General features: G+C 36.6%; 2 long non-coding RNA genes across 4 annotated transcripts; one reads left to right on the top strand and one right to left on the bottom strand.

The window, feature by feature from the left end:
• On the bottom strand, window positions 1–3247 carry LOC108174613 (uncharacterized). 3 transcript variants are annotated; one of them, XR_011581219.1, is made up of 7 exons: window positions 3032–3247; window positions 2228–2719; window positions 2044–2147; window positions 1885–1935; window positions 1563–1611; window positions 1403–1463; window positions 1–1300 (listed from the first exon to the last, which is right to left on the bottom strand). It is a non-coding gene; the product is annotated as an uncharacterized lncRNA (long non-coding RNA). The 3 variants fall into 3 exon arrangements; XR_001791454.3 differs by having other exon boundaries at window positions 1–1463; window positions 3032–3245; XR_011581218.1 differs by having other exon boundaries at window positions 1–1463; window positions 2055–2147; window positions 3032–3244.
• Window positions 3248–4261: 1014 nt separating this feature from the next.
• Window positions 4262–5349, top strand: LOC139195894 (uncharacterized). The gene is made up of 2 exons (XR_011580964.1): window positions 4262–4493; window positions 4687–5349. It is a non-coding gene; the product is annotated as an uncharacterized lncRNA (long non-coding RNA).
• Window positions 5350–17957: the final 12608 nt, after the last annotated feature.

Raw genomic sequence — 17957 nt, 5'->3', positions numbered from 1 at the left:
TTGCGAAAAAATTGTTAAACCATCTCACAAATTCAATCGTCAAACGTTATACTGTAACCCAAGACAAAACATATAGTTTGTTTACAAATCAAAACGAAGCGCTGCTATAATGTGCGACTGAAAAAATGCTTCTTAATGCAGTCTTGCAAGAAATGAATGCAGTCCAAAAACAACCCACAATCTCACTAAATAGAAGCATAAATGGATATGATTCCTCCCTAATTTTGTAACAGAAATTCTAACAAAGAATATGAGGCTCCAAGGGTGTTGACTTATCTTTGGCATAAATATGTACCCGTGTAAAGTAAATGGTATGAACACTATACGCTGCTTCATAACCATCTGAAGTTGTCGACGCAACGCTTAAACTATTCGAGACTCAAAGATTTTCTACAAACAAAACACCTCACCTAAATAATAACTGGAGTTGTAGTACCTAAATTAAGCAGGCAGCCTCTTTGCAAGGCTTTCTTCGACATCATCTTATATTCCCTTTTCATCTTTCCTATATGATCCAATAAACTGCTCAAATTCGGACGTAAATCAGAAAATCTGCCACTATACCATCACAGTTGCTAGTCCCGAAGAATAATGCAAGTGTAGTTGCTCTTAATCGAGAACTTCGTCAAATAAACAATAATAAAATCTAATGTAATCTGTCAAAAACCAAAAAATAAATAAAATGAAGCGATCATTTGAAGGCACTGGCGATGCCTTCACCATCTTACACTTGCAGCCTGTAATTGATGAATCTGTTGTTGAATGAAATCAGTTTCTTGGCTAAAAAAGTTAAAATACAATAAATACAATGATATCCAATTTATGAGAAATCATGCAGAAGCAAATGTAAATGATAACGGCACCATAAATGCAAATGAGAAAGCAAACTTGCCAAAAAGAAAACCTATTATAGCGTGTAAAGATACCCACAACGTATTTCTTTTTTTATTGCATCATCCATTTCGCAACACATTATAAAAATTTGTTTCAAAAAGCTTTGCTATGCTTATAAGGTCCTGCGAAAAAGACTACGAAGAAAAATTAAGAAACAATTATTGAAAAGACAGAATAATGGCATAGTAATGGCAAAATACACTCCTCAACAATGTACATGAACATGCGAGTCGAATTTTGAAACATTTGACAACAAAAAGAAAGAAGCAAAATCAATAGAAAAGAAAGAAATTCTCACTCAAAAAGAAAGAAGAAATAATACCAGTCTTCTTCTTTTCGGCATCCAAAATTTCATCGTTGACTCCCTCAAACCTTAAACGTATTTAAAATATAAAATGGAAAAAACCTAGAAGAAATCATCACATAGAATTAAATCACCCAAGTAAAATTAGACCATGGACACAAAAAGAAATGAAGGCAGTTTTATCTGACGTAATCAGTGACTTACTGAATAACCTTCGAATCTGTGTCATGGATGCGTTCGACTTCAACTCCCATCCTCGTTGCCCCTGTGAAATGCAGACACAAAGAAAAAGAAATTGACGTTAAGTTATAAGTTTAAATGCATTACCTGTAAGGATATGCCCCTGTGATAGATGACCTATTACCTGTATGGATGAAGACTTGATAAAACCATCTTACAAACCCAGGAAGCCTCTATCATATGAATTTAAGAGAATGAACTTACTGATGTTAGACCCAAATCAAACACAACCACCATGAAACATTAACTAAAAGAAAGACCAGTAACTAAAAGGAAGACCATAATCTTATAGGATAAGAAATGAGCTTATATTTCCCGCTCTTCAATTCATCATATCAACCACCTAGCTCTGTATCTATATTCCAGTCATAGGAATGAGCTTATTGTAATGCCTGACTACACTAATAATTCATAACCAAACAATTAAAGATGAAAAGTCTTGGTACCTGTAGGCAAAGGCTCAATCCACCAACCTCTTCCTGATCAAAGTATTATAGCTGCAAAAAGACAATTTCATCCACATGACTTGATAAGTTAAAAGAGCAGAACATACATAAATAGTTACTTTCCAGTTAAACCGTGTACGAAGAGAGCTAAGAGTTAACCTTGAACTTGCCTTTGCAAGCGACTGCCCTTGGCAGACAAATTCACCTCTTGCTTCCGCTTCGGTTATTGTAAAGGAATAGAAGTGATCACATTGCTTTTCAACCTGTTAAAAGACAGGAAATAAATGAATATATAGAATACTATAATTAAAAGAATAAACCAGGCCAAAAAATTATAACTTACCTTTTTCTGCCCCAATGGAAGTGGACGGGTAGTGACCACGCCGTTTAGTGCCTCCTCCAAGACAGTAGCTGTACGGTGGTCTTTATTGGCACTCCGAGTTTAGTGTAAAACATTGTGACATCATCAGGAATTCTTTCATAAGTTCAGAGAAGAGAAGAATTCAGAAGAACAAAAAAGCAGAATAAACCAACCAAACATGGTACCAGTGTCTATACTTGGCCTTATCGGTTGCAGATTCCATTTTCCACCATAAACATTGAAGATGCTGCCTAACAGCTATCCCTATGAAATTAGAACGCTTATCCGAATATTCGTGAACAGTAACAGGGCAATATACAGCTTGAGAGTCCAAACGCAGCCAATTAAGGGTACTTTGCTTCTGGAATTAAAACTCACAGCACCCAAACTTGAAAGAACTAGGTCCAAGCCCTAAACAGATTGTAGGACAGCATTGCTCCTTGCAACAAAACAATCCTTTCGCTACAGGAAAAACTAAAAAATAAAAAATAAACGAAATTATGTCAAACGACTAAGAAACCACAAGTCTTTCTTAGAAAATAATAACATGGAATTGAAAACCTATTAGCCAATTTACCAATTTTTGGTGTAGATTGCCAACTCTCAATTTTTAATTTATCAAATTGATTAAAATTCCTCAATCCGTTGTATCTGACAGTACCCTCCCACCCCAGAACAGTAAACAAAAAATTTCTCAATCTCTTATATCTCACAAAGAGAAGCACATGCATGTCAATTTTAGCTCTTAAAACTGAAAGCAAAGATTAGGGGTTCTTAGTTTCTTACCCAAATCCATAAATTTGAATCAAATCTCCTCGAACATCCAAAACACCATCATCAGAACCGCTAGAGCTCTATATGATTTTCTCCTATTTTAATTAAGTCCACATTCTTTAATATGAAATATGAAATTAATATGGAACAGAAATCTAAACTACATCATGAAAATGCAATCACATGTTAAAGCTATGCAATGTACTATACAATCCATTATGCCCACCCTTGTTATACATGTATCATATTCATACGTCTTTTCATTAAATATTGCATTTTCTGTGCACTTGTCAAGAGAGCAAAAAAATAAACGTAACAGTATATAAAAAAGGGCAAAAGGGTAAAAAAAAAACCTTTGTATGGTATATTGCAGCGTTGTCTTTGTAAGCAAGGTCAAGCCCTGAAAGGCCAGCAACCTGCTTGTATACTTAGATATTGTTGCAGATTTTATGACTCCAGAAGAAAATATATCCTGCAGCATTAAAATCATTAAGACTTAAGTATTTTTCCCAAGTGAATACACATGAAAAGTATTAAAGCGAGAAAGAAGAAAAATTCAAAAATTGAAATACAACCATGAATCACAAAACCACCAAATATAGACCGAAATCTTAGAAAGTTTGAATGCTATAAATAAATAAATAATCCATGATCTAAATCATAGTTGCCAGACATAGAGTATGGTTTGAGTTCGCAGTTCGATTCGAGTATGGGATTCACTAGAACCTAAGGTATCATTCACCAGAGAGTAGACATAGACAGTACGGTTTTCAGTTCGATTCCTTTTAAATTCGTTAAAGAATGTAAATTAGTTTGTGTATAAAAGTATTGATAATAATACTTTTATAATTATAGTTTATAGTATTACTTATTATGAGCAATCATTTTTATTTTGTAGCATTGATGATTTGTAAGCAATTATTTGTACGCAATGATTTGTAACATGGTTGGATACATGCATGATTCGCAATAAAAACAAACATGGTTGGTACATGCCTCAAAATAAAAACAAAGAACATGGTTGGGTACATGGATCGCAATAAAAACAAACATGGTTTGTACATGCATTGAAATAAAAACAAAGAACATGACTGCATAAATGCATCGAAAATAAATATGGTACATGCATCGAATGGTTAAGGCCCTTAGGTATGTCTTACAAAATACATTTAACCTAATAAACAAATATGAGTATAAATTTATGCACAATTGTTGTTTAGAAACCATTAAATTGCAAAAAAACATCCACACCAAATCCTCAAAAAAAAAAAAAGTCTTCGGCAAGAGAAGAATAGAGGAACCAGAAATACCCCAACATGATATCAACTCATTCTCATCTAACGAGAATGAAGAATATGATTGCACATAAATTGAACAATCAGAGAAAATACCAAATCAACCTCAATCATCCAGGCGAACTTCGCAACAAGCTTCATTGCCCGAAAATGCTAAAACAAGGGTGAAACCCCTATTAGTAAGTGAAATCATTTTTGAGACATCGGGTAAGACAAAACAATGGAGGTCTAATTACTGCAAGAAGGCATACAAATCTTCTACTACTCGCATCAGTTATCATCTCATAGATACTAATTATATTACAAAAATTATTATTTATTCATTAATTATTATTATTTTGTTTTTTTTATTTTGATTTTTTTTAACTTTAGGTCTGCTAGTTGGAAAAAGTATAGATATTGCTCGTTGTGGTGTAGTTCAGAAAAATTTTGAGTTACTTCAAAATTTGAGAAACAAAGCACGATAGGAGGAAAAGATCAAAGGTGGTGGCAAAGGTGAAACAACAAACCTGATTCAATAAGCAATGCTAACTATAGCTAGAGAAGCAGTTGACATGAGGGTTATTAGAGCGTTTTCCAATAATGGCATACCATTCAATATATTGAGGAATCCATAATTCCACGAGATGGTCATTGCCGTAAACAATGGACCTAAAGGGTACAAGGCTCCTAGGTATGAAAGAGGTAGAACCATTCTACTCGATGCATGCAAAACTGGTATTGAAAATGAGTTGAAACCTGTTAGAGAGACATGGCTCACACACGGGGTATCCATATTGTCAGTTGGATGGTCAAACATGAAGCACAATCCACTCATTAATGTTGTTGCAGTAAACAGTTGAGGATGTATGTTCTTGAATGTGGATGATTTTTCAGGAGTAACAAAAAGTGGTAAAGAGATTGCTGATTATTTCCTTAAAGCAATTGAACAAGTGGGGGGAATCAATGTCATTCAAGTTGTAACCGATAATGCAAAGAATTGTATTGCTTCCGGGCGAGAAATTCGAAAGCTACACAAACATATCTTTTGGTCTCCATGTGTTGTTCATACATTGAATCTCATTTTTAAAGATCTAGCAAAAAATTTTGATTGGCTTAAGATCACTTACAAAAAAGGAAGCCAATTGTCAAGTTCTATTTCAACCATATTCATGCTTTGACCATGTTTAGGAGTCATTCTAAGTTGGAGTTATTGAAAGTTGCGAAAACTAGGTTTGCATCTCATTATATTTTGTTGAAGAGACTTAGTATGCGTATAGAGGCCTTAGCAACTACAATTGTTCTCAAAGCATGGAAAGATTGGTTAAAAATCAAGATGTAAACACACGCACCAAGCGGTCAAAGTTGTTGAGCTCGTGCAAAGTAATAGTTTTTGGGATGAGGTAGATTCTGTCATAAAGATTACAAAGCCCATATATTTGTTGGTAAAATTCTGTGATGGTGATGGATAAAGAATGGGTGAAATTTACGAAAAAATGGATAGCATGCTTGGTGAACTAAAAGATATAATGACAAGAGATAGAGTGCATGAAGAATATTTTTCTAATGTTGAGGAAATTGTGGCTAGTAGATGGGAAAAGATGAACATTGCATTACATTGTCTAGCATTTGCTTTGACTCTGCGTTTCTATGATGGAGAATAAGACAAATGGCACTAGGAGGTACAACTAGAAAGGCCCCTAATGAAGATGCGGAAGTAACGAGGGGAGTACTTGAGGCTTTGGATATTATATGTGATGATCCAAGTGAAAAACTCGAGCTATTCAAACAATATGCTACCTTTGTTGACCGAAGAGGTATTTATGCTACTCTAAATGCACATGCAGATGCGGTAGCCATTACTAGTTTAAATGAAAAAGGAGGGGGTCAAAGAGTAGTCACAAACTACATGTTACAATATGTGGACTTCCAGAATCAAGGACGCCTCTCAAGTCATAATGCTTCTGGAGTTCCGTTTAGACTACTGGTCATAAGGACAATACTGTTATATTTGAAAAGCTTGATAGAGTTATGGCCAACTCTCAGTGGTTGTATAATGCCCTAAGTATAGGGTTCATAACTTTCCTATTTTTGACTCTGACCATAGCCCAGTTAAACTAACGTTTTTGGACAAGACTGCTAACTTCCAAACGAATTTCAAATTTGAAGCTATTTGGCTTAATCATCCTGATTTTCCCAATTTGGTTAAAGAAAGTTGGTTGACCAATTTTCAGGGTCATCCCTGTGATATGTTCAGAGCTTGTGATAATTCTTTTAAATTCAAAGCAAAAGCATGGAGCAAAAATATCTTTGGTAATGTGACAAAGAAGATAAAAGAGTTCCAAAGTGAACTGTAAAAAAATATCATTGGCAATTGCTCAGGAGAACTGCATGAAAAATCCTAATAGGAATGATTTGTTGGGAAAGGAAAGGAAATTAAATGATTCCCTCGTTACTTTGTACAGGGATGAGGAAATTCTCTGGGCTCAAACAGCCAAGGTTAACTGGCTACAGCTTGGGGATAGAAATACCAGGTACTTCAATACCGAAGCCACTATAAGGAAAAGAAGAAATGAAATCATAAAAATTAAAGATGATCATGGTAACTGGTGGGAAATGGAGCATTTATTTATTCAAAAGTCCAAACAAAGCTTCACCAGCACCATTCAAAGTCATAGAGATAAGGTGGATGACTTCATAAGTGTTGTAAATCCTTGTATCTCAGAATAACAAAACAATTTCCTCACAAGGCTGAAATTTTTTAGGCTGTGAAAGCTATTGGGAGCTTAAAAGCTCCTGGTCCTGATGGTCTCCACGCTATATTATATCATGAATGCTGGAGTCATGTTAAAGATTATGTTGTTAATATGATCAAAGACTTTTTTGAACATGGATCAGCCTGAATTGTTAATTAATTGTTGAATTATAAGTCTCTAGCTGATTGAGTATTAGAAATAAGATGAGATTAAATGTGTATTCACTTGTGCTAAGAATGCCAAGAGTGAAGTTCTTATGTGTAAAAGGCCATGAGTGCCATGTGGTTATTTGGTCTTTCTTTTCTTATGTCATTACATGTTAGATGAGCGGTTGTGATCTAAGTACTGTGAGAGAAAGGATCCAATTGTTTCTAACTGTAATTTTCCCCTACACACAGTTTTTGTGTAAGTGTGTGAGTGCATATCAGAAGAAGAAATATATAGAATGCCAATCGCTCCTCTGTGACTTGCAGAGAGAGAGAAGCTGCCATTTTCCAATCTTTTTCACTCTGTATTTTTTCACTCCTTCTTCTTCGAATTCATTCAACTAGACAAAAATATCAACGTTTCTTAACATGGCCTCAGAGCCTGATTTCGATTAGATCTGGGCGTGTTCTGTGAACTCAAACATCACCGTTTCTGGATTCGGTGAAGTTTGCCGGAGTCTGTCTGTGATCTAAGAACTACGTGTTTCTGGATTCACACAAGCTCACGATGGCTGGATCTAGGAGTGCTGAAGTGAGGACCCCGATCTTCTCCGGTGAGAACTACGAGTTCTGGAGAATCAAAATGGTTACCATTTTCAAGTCATATAGACTATGGAATCTGGTGGAAAAAGGGATTTCGGTTTCCGATTCGAAGAAGAAGAAAGCTAAGACTGATGAAGATACAGATGTTGATGCTGACGATGATGAGAAAATGGCTGCAATCTTCATGAAAGATGCAAAAGCTCTCGGAATCATTCAAAGCCCAGTCTCCGATCAGATCTTCCCTCGAATCGCAAACGCAGACTCAGCAAAAATGGCATGGGATCTGTTATATGGCGAATATCACGGTGGGGATCAGGTAAGATCTGTGAAACTCCAAAATCTTAGACGAGAATTTGAATACACTAGAATGCGTGATGATGAATCCTTGACTGGGTATCTTACTCGTTTAAATGATCTGATTAATCAAATAAAGACGTTTGGTGAAACTCTGTCAAATGAGAGATTAGTTCAGAAGGTGTTAATCAGTCTCACTAAGATATATGATCCTATATGCTTAGTGATAGAAAACACCAAATGTTTAGAATCTGTTGAACTGCAAGAGGTACTAGCTATATTGAAGAGTCAAGAGCAGAGGTTTGATTTGCATTCCTCTGATGCAACTGAGAGAGCATTTTCTTCTCTTACTGTTAATTCAAAAGGGCAGAATCGAAGTTATGCTCAGTCTAGTATTTTTAAATCACAGAGAAATTGGAATCAAAAGGGTAAGAAGTGGGATTCAAAACCAAGGTTTCAGCAAAAATCATTCACAAATGTTGCACAGAATAGTACTTCCTCACAGATTATGGGTCAAGAGAGTGTAAAACCTCAATGTAAAGTGTGTTCAAAGTTTCATTATGGTGAATGTAGATATAAGGGGAAATCCAAGTGTCATAACTGTGATAGATTTGGACATTGGGCCAGAGAGTGTACTGTTGGAAAGTCTGTTCAAAAGGCAAACTGTGCACAAGTCAAATGGAAGTGACAGGAAACATATTTTATGCAAATTGTGCAGTTGCTGAGACTAAGGTTAATGGAGATTGGTACATAGATAGTGGCTGCAGTAATCATATGACAGGGAATGTTGATCTTCTTGTTGATATGAATACCAATGTTGCAGGGAAAGTTCAAATGCCAACATGAGTGTTAGTTAATGTGGCAGGAATGGGATCACTGGAAATTGAAACTAACAGAGGAAGAAAATACATCAGAGAAGTCATGTACTTACCTGGTTTGAAAGAGAATCTATTAAGTGTAGGACAAATGGATGAGCACGGATATTATCTTGTGTTTGGTGGACATATGTGTACTCTTTTTTATGGTCCTTCTCTGGAATGTCAAATTATCCGTGTAAAAATGAAAGAAAACAGGTGCTATCCTCTATCTCTAAGGCCTGAGAAACAACTTGTGTTGAAGACTAGTTTTGCTCATTGTTCTCTGACTTGGCACAGAAGATTAGGTCACCTAAACTTTGGTGGAATCAAGAAATTGAAGGATAAAGACATGGTTCATGGTCTACCATATCTAGATGAGTATGACAGAGTTTGTGAAGGCTGTCAATATGGTAAGCAACACAGAGAAAGCTTTCCTAGTGGTCAAGCACAAAGAGCAGGTGCTCCACTTGAATTGGTTCATGTTGATTTGTGTGGACCGATGAGAAATGAGTCTGCAGGAGGAAACAAGTATTTTATGTTGCTTGTAGATTATGCAACCAGGATGATATGGGTGTATTTTCTTAGATTCAAATCTGAAGCTCTTACTTGTTTTAAGAAATTCAAGGCCATGACTGAGTTGCAAAGTGGTATGAGAGTAAAATGTGTAAGGAGTGATAGAGGAGGGGAGTTCTTATCAAATGAATTCAATCAATACTGTGACACAGAGGGAATCCAAAGACAATTGTCTCTCTCTTACACTCCATAGCAAAATGGAGTGGTTGAAAGAAAAAACAGAACAGTGGTTGAAATGGCCAAGTCTATGCTTCATGACAAAGGAATGCCTTACTATATGTGGGCAGAAGCTATGCACACTGCAGTCTACATATTAAACAGATGTCCTACCAAATCACTTGATAGCATAACACCTTTTAAAGCTTACAGCAAAAGGAAACCAGGTATTGCCCATTTGAAGGTTTTTGGCTCGGTTTGTTATGTTCATACTCCATCCGAGCTAAGACACAAGCTAGAACCCAAAAGTATAAAATGAGTCTTTGTTGGATATGCAAAATGTGAGAAAGGGTACAGAGTATTTGATCCAATCTCTAAAAGACTGATCATGTCAAGAGATGTTGTGTTCGATGAAAACTCAGCTTGGGATTGGCAAAGAAGCACAGAAAGACATATGTCACTGCCTATTTATGAGTTTGACTCTGTTGATACACCAAGAAGTGAGAATACAGAAAATGACACTCAAGTTTCAAGTGGTTTATCATCTGGCATATTGGAAGAAGCTGCAAGTGGTATTGATGATACACAGATCAATTCACAGTCAAGTGTAGGTGTGAGTGACACTCATGCATTTGATCATACTTCATTAAAATGGAGAAAGCTGGATGATGTACTTGCTCAATGTAATATGTGCATTATAGAACCAGAGAAATATGAAGATGCGGCTAAGGATGAGTCTTGGATGAACGCTATGAAGGATGAGCTCTCCATGATTGAAAAGAATGCAACCTGGGAGTTAGTAGACAGGCCAAGTAACAAGCCTATAATTGGAGTAAAATGGGTGCTTAAAACCAAACTCAACCTGGATGGAACTGTGCAAAAGAACAAGGCAAGGCTTGTTGCAAAGGGATATGCCCAGAAACCAGGAATAGACTACAATGAGACCTTTGCTCCTGTTGCTCGGTTAGATACAATCAGAACCCTTATAGAATTGGCTGCACAAAAGAGTTGGAAACTCTATCAACTTGATGTCAAATCTGCTTTTTTGAATGGCGTTCTAGAAGATGAGGTTTATGTAGAGCAGCCTGATGGTTTTGTAGCTAAAGGGGAGGAAGACAGAGTATATAAACTTCACAAAGCCTTGTATGGTCTAAAACAGGCACCACGGGCCTGGTATGGAGAGATTGATACATATTTCTCACAGTGTGGCTTTACAAGAAGTTTAAGTGAACCAACACTGTACATCAAGGCAGAGGAGAAAGACATTTTGATTGTGTCGATCTATGTGGATGACATAATCTATACTGGGAGTAACAAGCAAATGCTTGAAGAATTCAAGGAAGACATGAAACGAAAGTATGAGATGACTGATTTGGGTCTTCTCCATCATTTTCTTGGAATGGGAATAATTCAAACAAATTTAAGCATTTTCATCCACCAAAAGAAATATGCAAGCTCCTTATTAGACAAATTTGGTCTGAAAGAGTGCAAATCTGTGCTTACTCCACTTGTTGCAACTGAGAAGTTAACCACGGATGATGGAAGTGGTGCAGCAAGTGAAGAGTTATACAGAAGTATGGTGGGAAGTCTCCTATATCTCACTGCAACCAGGCCTGATATTATGTATGCATCCAGTCTGTTAGCCAGATTTATGCACTGCCCTACCAGTAAGCATGTTGGAACTGCTAAAAGAGTGCTAAGATACATTAAGGGCACCCTAGATTATGGTCTGGAATATGTGAAGGGTAAGAACTCAATGTTAATTGGGTTCTGTGACAGTGATTGGAGTGGATCAATTGAGGACAGTAAAAGTACTTCTGGTTATGCCTTCTCCTTTGGCAGTGGAGTATTCTCATGGGCATCCGTGAAGCAAAATTGTGTAGCTCTTTCCACCGCAAAAGCAGAGTACATCAGTGCTTCAGAGGCAACTACTCAAGCCATTTGGTTGAGATTTGTTCTTGAAGACTTTGGTGAATTTCAAACCGAAGCCACTCCAGTGCACTGTGACAACACCTCAGCAATTGCAATCACCAAGAACTCTGTGTTCCATCAAAAGACCAAACACATTAACAGAAGATACCATTTCATCAAGGATGCACTGAAGGATGGCATCATTGATCTGGTGTACTGTCCAACTAAGGAGCAACTAGCTGATATTTTCACAAAACCTCTGCCTAAAGATCGGTTCAATTATCTCAGGAGCATGCTTGAAGTGAAATCAGCTCAAGACTTAAAGGGGAGTGTTGAATTATAAGTCTCTAGTTGATTGAGTATTAGAAATAAGATGAGATTAAATGTCTATTCACTTGTGCTAAGAATGCCAAGTGTGAAGTTCTTATGTGTAAAAGGCCATGAGTGCGATGTGGTTATTTGGTCTTTCTTTTCTTATGTCATTACATGTTAGATGAGCGGTTGTGATCTAAGTACTGTGAGAGAAAGGATCCAATTGTTTCTAACTGTAATTTTCCCCTACACACAGTTTTTGTGTAAGTGTGTGAGTGCATATCAGAAGAAGAAATATATAGATACCAATCGCTCCTCTGTGACTTGCAGAGAGAGAGAAGCTGCCATTTTCCAATCTTTTTCACTCTATTTTTTTTCACTCCTTCTTCTTCGAATTCATTCAACTAGACAAAAATATCAACGTTTCTTAACATTAATAATCATACTAATATTGTTCTAATACCCAAGGTTGATACCCTGAAACGGTGGATCATTTTAGATCTAGTAGTCTGTGTAATGTTAGTTGTCATATAATAACAAAGATTATGGTAACTAGACTCAAGCCTCTACTGAAGCGATGAATCTCAAATAACCAAGGAGTTTTTGCCCCTGGAAAATCTTTTCATGATAACATCTTGATTGCTGATGAACTTTTTACTAGTTTTAAATTGAAAGAGGGCAGGGTAGGTCAAATCGCTAACTTGACTTGAAAAAGGCCTATGATCTCTTGGACTGGCAATTTGTCAAATGCACTTTAAAACAATTTGGCTTTCATGCTACTTGGATCGAGAGAGCGATGGAATGTATTAGTTCTTCTCATTTCTCGATTCTTTTAAATGGGACTCTTCTGGGGTTTTTTATTTTTTTTATTTTTTATTTTTTACCCCACTAGTGGTATTAGACAAGGTGACCCCTTGTCCCCCTATATTCTTATCCTTTGCATGGAGCCACTGTAAGAGTATGAGTATGAATTGAACATTAAGAGCCGAGAAGTATAAATCTTTTGAATGGAGAAGTCCTATTGACAAGCTTAGTGAAATCCTTTTTCCTGCAGGATTGCGAGTACAAGTCCTTGTAACTGTGGGACTTATTTCTGTACTTTGTCCATTGAGGGTCACTTTTATCACTTTATGGATTACTTGTTCAAGTTCTATAAGAATTCTAATAGGGGAATAATTAGAACAACCCTATATATATATATATGATCTTAATCACTGCTCTTGGCATGGTCTACTCATTATATTTCAAATACCTATTGTTTGGAGAGCATTTGTGTTTGCAAAAAAGGAGAAGGTTATCAGATCAACAAGCTACAATGGCTTCATCTACTACACCAGGTTTTGCAGGTTAGTGTCTCTGCATATGTATCGAATTTTCATAAACATGTTTGATTGATGAATGTTTAGGTTGTTCTTGTTTTGTGGTGATTTAATTGGCATACTTGTGGTGAATAACGTTGGTATATATTTGTATATCTTTCATATGGTATCAGAGCCATTAATATTTAGACCATTGAATTCAAAATTTGGTTCAAGAACAAAACATGACTGAATCATCTCTGGGATCTAGTCTAACCCAGAAAGAATGTTAAAACGACATCGTTTTGTTAAAAAAAAAAAAAAAAAAAAAAAAAAACTAAAAGAGCCGTTATAACTTCCTTTTAAAAATTTCGACCGTTATGTTTTCTGGGCTCTCGGTTTAACTTCTTCTTGGCTTTACTTGATGTTATGGCGATTAAGAAATCCTTGATTCTCTTCACTTTTGATCATCACGATCAATGTTTTCTTCTAATCTCGAATCTTCACTGAAGGTATGTCTGTTTAGATCTATTGTTAAAATTTAAAATCAACCTATGATTGATCGAAAAGACTAGTGTTTGACAGCAAGTGTTAGAGTTTGTGATTTTATATGGGTTTCTGATTTTATGAAGTTTCAAAGAACAAAATAAAAAAGGAATCAATGAGATTATGATCTCTGCTCAGAAAATGAAGGAATGAAGGTGCGAAGAAGATGAAAATATTTCTCCCTTGGATTCTATTCAGCTATGACTGAATTGATACATCTAGAAGCATAGAATGGAGGGTGAGATATAGCCGTTGAAGGCGCACTCACTTATCCACCTCACACACTCACGTGTACAGCACATGCTCACCTATAAGTGAGTTGCTATGCCATGTGACACACATCTAGCCTATTAGATTTTATTTAATTTGAGCCTTACATTACAAACTAAGAACAAACACCTTGAATTACAAAGGAAAATAAGAAACTTAAATCAGAAAGCAGTTGCAAAGCTTAAACATCAACACTCTCCTCTAAGCTGGCAGCTGATTTGACTCCTAACATCTCTCTGAAATAGTTGAACTTTTCCTTTGGTAGAGCCTTAGTCAAGATATCTGCCATTTGTTCTTCAAATTTGCAGTAAACAAGCTCAATCTCCATCTCTTGTATTACATCCCTGATGAAATGAAATTTTCTGCTGATGTGTCTTGTTTTCTAATGAAACACAAGATTCTTGGCAATAGCTATTGCTGAAGTGTTATCACATATTAGCATAGTAGGTTCAACCTGTTCTTCTCCAAAATCTTCTAGAACAAACCTCAACCACTTGGTATGAGATGTTGCTTCAGCAACACTTATGTATTCAGCTTCTGCAGTGGACAATGCCACTGTGTTTTGTTTGATTGATGCCTAAGAGAATACACCTGAGCCAAGATTGAAAGCATATCCTAATGTGCTTCTCATGTCATCAACACTCCCAGACCAGTCACTATCACAGTATCCAATAAGCAGTGCTGACTTTCCTTTTACATATTCAATACCAAAGTCCATAGTACCTTGAATGTATCTTAGTACTCTTTTTGCTGTTCCCATATGCTTCTTAGTTGGACCATGCATGAATCTTGCCAAGAGACTAGCACCAAACATTATGTCTTGTCTAGTGGCAGTGAAGTACAAAAGGCTTCCCACCAATTTCCTATACTCAGACTCATCTGCAACTTCACTTCCTTCATTCTTGCATAACCTTTCATTTGCTACAAGTGGTGTTCCCACAGATTTACAACTCTTTAGTCCAAATTTCTCTAGCAACTTCATTGCATATTTCTTCTGATGTATAAAGATGCTCTTCTTGGTTTGTACAACTCCCATACCAAGAAAATGGTGCAGCAAGCCCAGATCAGTCATCTCATAGTGCTGCATCGTGTCATTTTTAAAATTTTCCAGCAATGTGTCACTACTACCAGTGTACATAATATCATCAACGTACACAGAAACAATGAGAATCCCTGAGTTTTCAACCTTAGTGTCTAGAATGGCTTCGCTAGGATTGGTGAAGTAGGAATCGATTTCATCATACCAAGCTCTTGGAGCTTACTTAAGACCATACAATGCCTTGTTTAACTTGTACACTTTATCCTCCTTGCCTTCTATGGTAAAACCTTGAGGTTGATCAACATAGACTTCCTCCTTGAGTACACCATTGAGGAATGCAGAATTTACATCCAACTGAAAGAGTTGCCATTCTTTATAAGCTGCAAGAGCTATCAAAGTCCTTATGGTGTCAAGCCTAGCAATTGGTGCAAAGGTCTCATTGAAGTCAATTCCTGGCTTCTGTGAATAACCTTTTGCAACCAGTCTAGCTTTGTTTTTTCTGAATGCTTCCATCAAGATTCAGTTTTGTTTTGTATACCCACTTCACTCCTATCACAGGTTTGCTAGATGGTCTGTCTACCAGCATCCATGTATTATTCTTTTCAATCATGTCTAACTCAACTTGCATAGCTTTCATCCATGATAAATCTAGAGCAGCCTCTTCATAGCTTTGAGGTTCCATAATGCAAACATTACACTGTGCAAAAACTTCATATAAGGATCTCCATTTCTTTGGAGTGAAATCATAGCTCTGTGATAGATCAATCTGTGAATTTGAACCATCAACATTGGAACTCAAGCTTTCTTGTGAAATATCAGAAGTGATCTCAGGGAGTATAATGTCATCCTGAACTTCTAATCCTTGAGTTGGTTCATATTCTGCTATATCAGTAGTAATTGATGTATCAAAATATTTTTCAGAGCTTACATTCCAATCCCACCTGTCACTCTCATCAAATACTACCTCTCTAGACAATATAATTTTATTAGTGATAGGATCAAATACCTTGTATCCTTTCTCACTGGTTCCATACCCCACAAAGACACATTTGTGACTGTTGCATTCAAGCTTGTGTCTTAAATTCATGGGACATAGCATACTAAACCAAAGATCTTTAAATATGCAATTCCAGGTTTTCTTCCACTATAGGCTTCAAAATGAGTCATTTTATCCAAAGACCTAGTGGGACACCTGTTGAGGAGATATACTACAATGTGCACAACTTCTGCCCAAAACTAGTATGGCATGCCTTTTTCATGTAGCATAGTTTTTGCCATTTCCACCATAGTTCTATTCTTTCTTTCAGACACACCATTCTGCTGTGGTGTGTATGACATGGTTAGTTGCCTTTGAATACCAGAGACATTGCAATAGTTACTGAATTCAGAAGACATGAACTCACCACCTCTATCACTTCTTAGGTACTTGATCTTGTGTCCACACTGCAATTCTGTCATTGTTTTGAACCTTTTGAAATACTCAAATGCCTCAGATTTGCATCTTAGAAAATAAACCCATGTCATTCTAGTACAATCATCAATGAACAAAATGAAATACTTGTTTCCAGCATTTGAAGCAATTTGCATTGGACCACAGACATCTGTATATACCAATTCAAGTGGAAATTTAGCTCTCCAAACAGATTCTCTTGGAAATTCATCTCTATGTTGCTTGCCAAGCATACATCCTTCACAGACATTCTTGGAATCTTCCAAGTGAGGCAGTCCATGAACCATTTCTTGCTCCCTAAGTTGCAACAAACTTCTTGTGTTTAGATGACCTAGCCTCTTGTGCCAAGTCTGAGTACAATGAGATACACTAGCTTTCAGTACTAGTAGTGTAGCAGGCATCATGGTTAAGGGAAAACACCTGTTGCCAGTCATTTGAACCTTAGCAAACAATCCATTCAAGTTCCAGCTATCATAGATACAAACTGCATTACCACCAAATAGTAGATAATAACCATGTTCCAACATTTGTCCCACATTTAGGAGATTTTCCTCTAAGCCAGGCACCAGAATCACTTCTTGTATGTGTTTTTTTTCCCATCTTAGTTTTAATGACAAGTGTACCTATTCCTGCTACACTCACAACTTCACCAGTTCCCATTTTCACTCTTGCATTCAAGTTTCTACTCACATTCATCAACAAGTTTTCATTTCCTGTCATGTGGTTGCTACAACCACTATCTATGTACCAAGTATTATTGACTTTCACTTGAGTCACAGAATTGCAAGCAAAGAATAAGGTTCCCATATCATCAACCTGATTTGCATAGTTGGCCTTCTGCACCATTTTGTTCCCATTGCAGTTTCTGGTTTCATGACCAAATTTATTGCAATTTGTGCATTTAGGTTTTCCTTCAAACCAGCACTTTCCATAGTGCAGTTTATCACAATGTTTGCAAGCTGTTTTGTTCGAATCATGAGAATTATTATGCTTAGAGACAAGGTTGGGCTTGTTATCCCACTTTTTCCCTTTGTTCTTCCAATCTTTCCTTGACTTTTGAGTACCGGAGAACCCACTGGGTTTTTGAAACTTAGACCCAACATTTAGACTAGCAAATGCCTTTTTAGTAGAGTTTTCAACATGCATATCTAGCCTTTGTTCATAACCCTTCATAGAGGCAACCACTTCTTGGATTTCAAGAGTTTCAATATCCTTTGAATGTTCAATCACAGCACAGATAGAGTCATAACTTCTAGGCAAGCTTATAAGTAATTTGAACAACCCTCTCCCTAGATAGTTCTTCACCATAACCCCTCATTTGATTCATAAGGTCAAACAATTTAGTAAGGTATGTAGATAAGGATTCATCATCTCTCATCCTAGTGTACTCAAATTCTCGGCTTAAACCTTGTAATTTCACATTTCTAACCTGTTTGTCACCTCTGAATTCTTG

This window comes from Malus domestica, chromosome 05 (assembly GCF_042453785.1).
Source record: "Malus domestica chromosome 05, GDT2T_hap1".
Taxonomy (NCBI): domain Eukaryota; kingdom Viridiplantae; phylum Streptophyta; class Magnoliopsida; order Rosales; family Rosaceae; genus Malus; species Malus domestica.
Note: the sequence above shows the minus strand (reverse complement) of the source record. Positions and strands in the feature narration are given on the sequence as shown.